A 7,834-nucleotide genomic window follows, 5' to 3' on the forward strand; every position below is an offset into this window, starting at 1 on the left:
GACAGCGACATGCAGAAGAATGAACCTGGACCACTTTCTTACACCATACACAAAAATAAACTCAAAATGGATGAAACACCTCAATGTAAGACAGTATACCATCAAAACCCTCAAGGAGAAAGCAGGCAAAAACCTCTTTGATCTTGCCCTCAGCAACTTCTTACTCAACATGTCTCTAGAGGCAAGGGAAACAAAAGCAAAAAGGAACTACTGGGATCTCATCAAAATAAAAATCTTCTGCACAGCGAAGGAAACAATCAGCAAAACTAACAGGCAACTGACAGAATGGGAGGAGATATTTGCAAACGACATATCAGATAACAGGTCTGTATCCAAAATCTACAAAGAACCTATAAAATTCAACACCCAAAAAACAAATAATCCAGGGAAGAAATGGGCAAAAGACATGAATATACACTTCTCCAAAGAAGACATCCAGATAGCCAACCAACACATGAAAAAATGTTCAACATCACTCATCATCAGGGAAATACAAATCAAAATCACAATGAGATACCACCTTATACCTTCAGAATGGCTAACATGAACAACTCAGGCAACAACAGATGTTGGTGAGGATGCGGAGAAAGAGGATCTCTTTTGCATTGTTGGTGGTAATGCAAGCTGGTGCAGCCAGTCTGGAAAACAGTATGGAGTTTCCTCAAAAAACTAAAAATATAACTACCCTAAGACCCAGCAATTGCACTCCTAGGCATTTATCCACGGGATACCGGTGTGCTTTTCTGAAAGGGCACATGCACTCCTGTTTATAGCAGCACTATCAACAATAGCCAAAGTATGGAAAGAGCCCAAGTGTCCATCGATGGATGTATGGATAAAGAAGATGTGGTATATATACATATACATATAAATATATATATATAATAGAGTATTACTCGGCAATCAAAAAGAATGAAATCTTGCCATTTGCAACTACGTGGATGGAACTGGAGGGTATTATGCTAAGTGAAATTAGTCAGAGAAAGACAAATATCATATGACTTCATTCATATGAGGACTTTAAGAGACAAAACAGATGAACGTAAGGGAAGGGAAACAAAAATAATATAAAAACAGGGAGGGGAACAAAACAGAAGAGACTCATAAATATGGAGAACAAACTGAGGGTTACGGGAGGGCTTTTGGGAGGAGGGATGGGCTAAATGGGTAAGGGGCATTAAGGAATCTACTCCTGACATCATTGTTGCACTATATGCTAACTAATTTGGATGTAAATTTTAAAAAATAAAACATAAAATAAAAAAAAAGACACCCACCTGAACAGATTTTTTCATGCGGATGAAATTGCCCCATTTGGGGAGTTGGAGGAGCCACAAAGGACATTTATTACTATGGAGGAAGAGCAAGCACCAGTATTTAAGGCAGGGAGGATAGGCTAGCTCTACTGTTTTATGTCAACGTTGGGTTTATAATCGGGACTGCTATTATCTATATAAGTTGCTAACCCTGAGTCTTGCAGGGAAAAGATGAACACCAGCTTCCAGTTTTTTGGTTGTATAACAAGAAGGACTAGACAACAAAAACCTTTTTTCTGGATTGGTTCCATCGATGCTTTGTTCTTGAAGACAGAAAATACCTTGCCAGTAAGGGACTGCCTTTTAAAGTTCTTTTGAGACTGGAAATGCTCCTAACTATACAGAGGCCCATAAGCTCAACACCAAAGGCCTAGAAGTGATCTTATAATCAAACACATCTGTATTTTAGCCCCTAGATCAGGAGGTCATAAGGATCTTTAAGGCTTATTACACATGGTACTCTGTGTAAATGATTATCAAAGAAAGAGAATCCTGATAGAACATCATGAAGGTCTGACGGAATTACACCATTGAAGATGCTATCATTGTTATAGGAAAAGCCATGAAATCCATCAAGCCTAAAACAATAAATTCCTGCTGGAGAAAACTGTCCACATGTTGTGCATGACTTTACAGGATTTACAGCACAACCAATCAAGGAAATCATGGAAGAGATTGTGGATATGGAAAAAAAAAAGTGAGGAGTAAAAGGTTTTAAGATACGGATCTTGGAGAAATTCAAGAGCTAATTGACACCACACTAGAGGAATCAACAGAAGACAACTTGATGGAGATGGGTGCTTCTGAACCAGTGCCAGATGATGAGGAAGAAGATGTAGAAGAAGCAGAGCTAGACAATCTGGCAGAAGCATTCTTATTATTGAAGACTGCTTTTGAGTCTTTTTCAACATGGACCCCTCCATGACACAGCCACTGAAACTAAAGCAAGTGGTGGAAAAAAAGTATTGGTACAATATAGAAACATTTTTAGAGGGGGAAAAATAGCAAAAAAGTCAGACAGAAATTATGTTGTATTTCCATAAAGTTATACCAAGTGTGCCTGTGTCTCCTGTCTCCCTTCCACCTCCTCCACCTCTCCTGCCTCTATCGCCCCCGGGGACAGCAAGACCAAACCCTCCTCCTTTTCCTCCTCAGCCTATTCGATATGAAAAACAATGAGGATGAAGACCTCTATGATGATCCACTTCCACTTAATGAATAGTAAATAATCATCATGCCATATAGTTAATAAACCTTCAGTGGTGTGTGTGTGTGTGTGTGTGTGTGTGTGTGTGTGTGTGAAAATCTAATAACTGTAAGGCAAAATCTGTACAAGACATTTTGTTTTGTTCATCATCATTGCCTAAGTATTCATTGTCTAGAACATTGTGTGCAAGACTTGTATGGAAGTGTAAAGCCTCTCCTACATAGGCATAAGGTGAGTGATATTTAATATAGATTAATCATGTGTTAGCTTTGTTACTGTTTTAAAACTTTGCTTCAAAAAATTACATTTCTGTACAGTATTCTTCTCTCATAATTGGAGAAACTGCATATCATCACAAGTAAGTGGTTTTTAAAAAAACTGTAACAATGTTACTAATACTGCATTATGAATATGACTATAATACTACTTGCCATAAAAAATTTAAAACAATTCACTCATTAGTGTATAAGCAAGGCTACCATGATACAATCATATCAATTATACTAGGCTACAAAGCAATCATATTGCTGCTTCAATGCATGGATCATTATACCTGTAAAGAAATATGAATTTATTTTTCACCTTATATTTTCATTTTTGATGTCTAGTGTTAGTAATATTTATAATATTTACAATGTTTTATATCATATAAGACAGTGTTGATGTAGGCACTGACAAATAATTCATCTTGTAAACAGATGATGTAAACTTACAATATTAATAAATACAGTACTGCACTGTCAACATATATTCTCTTCCTTATGACTTTCTTAGTAAGATTTTTTCTCTAGCTTACTTTATTATAAGAATACAGTATATAATATACATAACATACAAAATATGTATGTTAATCAACTGTTTATGTTATTGGTAAGGCTTTCAGTGGACAGTACATTATTAGTAGTTAAGTTTTTAAAGAGTCAAAGTTATATGGGGATTTTTAGCTGCAAGGCGGGTCTGTGTCCCTAACCCCGTATTGTTCTAGGGTCAACTGTATTTGTTATAGCAGCCAGAAGTGACTAAGACACATTGTGACCGTAGCCCGATCCTGTCAAACCTAATAGATAGGTCCTCTTATACCCTGTGTAGAAATAAGGAAAACTCTGAGAGGAGAAAGAACTTGCCCAAGACCCTTTATAGAAGTGGAGGAGGCAGGATTTGAAGCTAATTATGTCTGACTTCTGAAATCACTTTCTTTTTTTAATATGAAATTTATTGTCAAACTGGTTTCCATACAACACCCAGTGCTCATCCCAACAGGTGCCCTCCTCAATGCCCATCACTCACGTTCCTCTCCCTCCCACCCCCCATCAACCCTCAGTTTGTTCTCAGTTTTTAAGAGTCTCTTATGTTTTGGCTCTCTCTCTAACCTTTTTTTCTTCCTTCCCCTCCCCCATGGTCTTCTGTTAAGTTTCTCAGGATCCACATAAGAGGGAAAATATATGGTATCTGTCTTTCTCTGTATGACTTATTTCACTTAGCATAACACTCTCCAGTTCCATCCACGTTGCTACAAAAGGCCATATTTCACTCTTTCTCATTGCCAAGTAGTATTCCATTGTGTATATAAACCACAATTTATTTATCCATTCATCAGTTGATGGACATTTAGGCTCTTTCCATAATTTGGCTATTGTTGACAGTGCTGCTATAAACATTGAGGTACAAGTGCTCCTATGCATCAGCACTCCTGTATCCCTTGTGTAAATTCCTAGCATTGTTATTGCTGGGTCATAGGGTAGATATATTTTTAATTTTTTGAGGAACTTCCACACTCTTTTCCAGAGGGGCTGCACCAGTTTGCATTCCCACCAACAGTGCAAGAGGGTTCCCATTTCTCCACAGCCTCTCCAGCATCTATAATCTCCTGATTTGTTCATTTTAGCCACTCTGGCTGGCATGAGGTGGTATCTGAGTGTGGTTTTGAGTTGTATTTCCCTGATGAGGAGTGACGTTGAGCATCTTTTCATGTGCCTGTTGGCCATCTGGATACTCTGGTTTCTCTTCAGATCGCATAAATCTTTCGCCTTTTACTGAAATCACTTTCTAGTACAACATGCAGACCACTTCCTGAATTATATAGCACAATATAAATGGAGGCACAATTTTTAGGGGATGCAAGTCCCTGCATGGATATCAGAGAGAAGACCAGATAACATCCTCCAGAGTCTCTAACGATGTCATTACTGGATATTGGTGAGGCTCTTGCAACCATAAAGGTCATACTCCAACAATGACAATGGGTTTTGTCTGATCACCTGGTAACAGCTGCCTAAATGGCCACATTGTGACCAAATCTTGGCTCAGCAGAGAGGAGTTATGATCAACTGGCCATATCTGTCGTAAGAGCTGGGGGCTGTGGGTGGCAGTGGGTGAAGCATGGCAGTCATACCAGACATCAGCCTCCTTGACTGAGGTAACTTGCCCATGCTTGTATGGATGAGTATGTTCCCCACAGTCACTGTTCAGCAAACTGGTGTAAATGGAGAAATCATGAAGCTTCAGTCAGACCTTTCCCACCAACTGTAAAGGCAACTGAAGAACACAATGGGTAATGCAACTGTTATGTTTGAACAAGTGCAATGCATGAATTGTGATCAAACCACAGCTTTATTTGTGTCCCCCACCATTTTTAAAACTCCATTCAGCAGGGATGATTTGTTCTTCTCTGATTAAAAAAAAAAAAGCTCTAGGTACACATTCTGGTTGTTCAGAGATGATAGTCCTACAGGCACTTGAGTCCCAAACCCAGTTTCAATTTACGCATTAGAATATATAAACCCTTGTCACACTCCAGAGGCTGAATCTGACTGTTAAGTCTCCTTCTCCCAGTCTGGGTCCAGTTAGGGACATGGGCCTTACTCACCTCTGGTTCTGCTCATCTTCCCCCATCTTGAGCTGTTCTTTCACTCCTGGCAGGGATCAAAGTTGGGGAAAGTGTGCAAATAAAGGTGAGCTAGCCCAAACATCAGCTTCCTGACCTCTGGGCCTAGGAGGCATTCCTTGGTGACTCTTAGGGTGGTGTTTTCATGGGCTCTTCCATGGCTCCCTGCTGGCCTCCTTTCTCCTGCAGCCCCTAGGCCTGGTAGCATATCCCGGCCTCTTTCCTTGGGGGTCCCCTTGCCTCTTCCAGGAAAGCCCATGGGTGGGTCCTCTGTGCAATCCATACTGCACAAACTATACACATTCCAGAGCCTAAGTTGTTGGTCAACCACTGTCTCATTTCCAGAACTCCCAGGTGGAGTTAAACTCCAGCCTCAGCTTCCCAGGGACTCCAGGAAGCTCTCTATCCTAGTCTTAACTGACATTTCTCAATGTGGTTCAGGATGATTCACACTGGAATCATCTGGAAGCAACTGTTAAAATGCTTAGATCTGGCTCCCCACCACTTCCCAATCCACTGGATTAGCATCTGAAGGAAGAAGCATGGAAATCAACATTGGAGTTACCAGATAAAATACAGAACTCCAGAAACATTAGGATTTCAGACAAACGATTTTTTTTTAGTGCATGTATGCCCCAAACATTGCATGGGCTACATATACTAGAAATACATTCTTTACCTGGAATTCAAAATTAGGGCACCTGGGTGGCTCAGATGGTTAAGCATCTGACTTCAGCTCAGGTCATGAGCCATGGTTTGTGAGTTCAAGCCCTGCATCGGGCTCTGTGCTGACAGCTCAGAGCTTGGAGAGTGCTTCAGATTCTGTGTCTTCCTCTCTCTCTACCCCTCCCCTGCTCATGCTCTGTCTCTCTCTGTCTCTCTCAAAAATAAACAAAAAAAAAAAAAACAATCAAACAAACAAAATTAAGTGGGCATCCCGTATTTTTATTTGATGAATCTTACAACCCTAATCTGCACTGAATGAGCAACCCAGGCTGCACATCAAAGTCAGAGATCTATTGGCCAGGACTGGGGTAAAGAAAGTTACTATGATAATGCCACCCTGGGAACCTCTGAAGCATCAACCAGGCAGTAGTCCCATAAGTAACCTATGTCACCATGTGCCATCTTTTCTCTTTGGACTTCTATAGATTCCTTATAGAGCACTGAGGTTTCTCTCCACATCTGGGCCCCCATGTTTGCCTAATTCAGGGGGAGGTATTTCAATTGTAGTCTATAGGAATGGTACCCACTGGAGATGTGGCTGTGTACAGTGGCTCTGTCCCCACCTGTTCCCCTCCATCAATTCAGGCATTTTGTAATCTCCTGTTATAGTGAAAAGGCTTGACAAAAGAGAAAAAATGCTGGGCAGTGAATGAGTATTTCACAAGAAACAGGGCCCAAGTCATATTAATAGGAAAGATATAGACCCAGAAGGAAATGGATCTTCCTAGAGGTGAGCTGTGCTTTTGTCCAGATATTTTTGTAGAAAATGAGCAGCAGTTTAGGGGATGTGCCCATCATCCTTGCCTCCCCACAAGTAGAGATTAGCAATAAGGGTCCAGGTTCCTCCCCTCTACATCCACATCCCCAGAACCTGAGCAAAGGGGAAAACCACCAGCATTCAGTAGTGGTGTGAGTAGCAGGGCCACGGGAGGAAGAAAGCTGAGTCTAAAGAAAGAGCAGAGGGAAAGCAGGAACTTCCCAGTGAGTAGGGCCCAGTGACCCAGTATGCTTTGGTACCTTTACCCATATGCAAGTAAAAGAAAAAAAAAAGGTTAGCCCTTCATCAGGCCTCCTCTGTTTGAAGAGGCAGATTATCTATCATAAAGAACAGATGGGGAATGCACCATCCCATGGCCACAAAACAGGCCCTGGCCCCACCCTCAGAAAGGACACCTAGATGCTGAGGAGCAGCTACCTGCAAGGGTAGGACAAGAGGAGGAGTGAGTGACTTGTCCTGGAATTTCTCCCCTCAGGAAGTAGCTGGAGCCACATTCTTGGTATAGTAAAGAGGGGCCACCACCCAAGTCACGTGATCTTATTTTGGGCTTTATAACTTTACTGGTGGACCCTATCATTCCTTTTTTGCAAGTAAGAACACCAAGGGAGCAGGCTAGACAGAGTAGACACCGTGGTCTGGAAAATGACCTGTGGTCACTTTGGGAACTGAAATTAGTGAGATTCACTTCCTAACACTGGGTCTGGCCAGTGGCCAGGAAGGCAGTACTGAGGATGGTTAGGTAAAGTCCCAAATAAGTGTGCTGAAAGTTCAGGGAAAAAATAGTAAGGTCTAAATCTCATGACTGAGGTGTTGACATAAGGAGAAGCCATGGACCAGGAATTTACACCTCAGATCTGACTTTTCCATCTTTAGAAATGGACAGGGGCATATCTGGAGATTTGGAGGCCATGCATAATCAACCC

Source organism: Lynx canadensis, chromosome B1 (genome assembly GCF_007474595.2).
Source record: "Lynx canadensis isolate LIC74 chromosome B1, mLynCan4.pri.v2, whole genome shotgun sequence".
Taxonomy (NCBI): Eukaryota; Metazoa; Chordata; class Mammalia; order Carnivora; family Felidae; genus Lynx; species Lynx canadensis.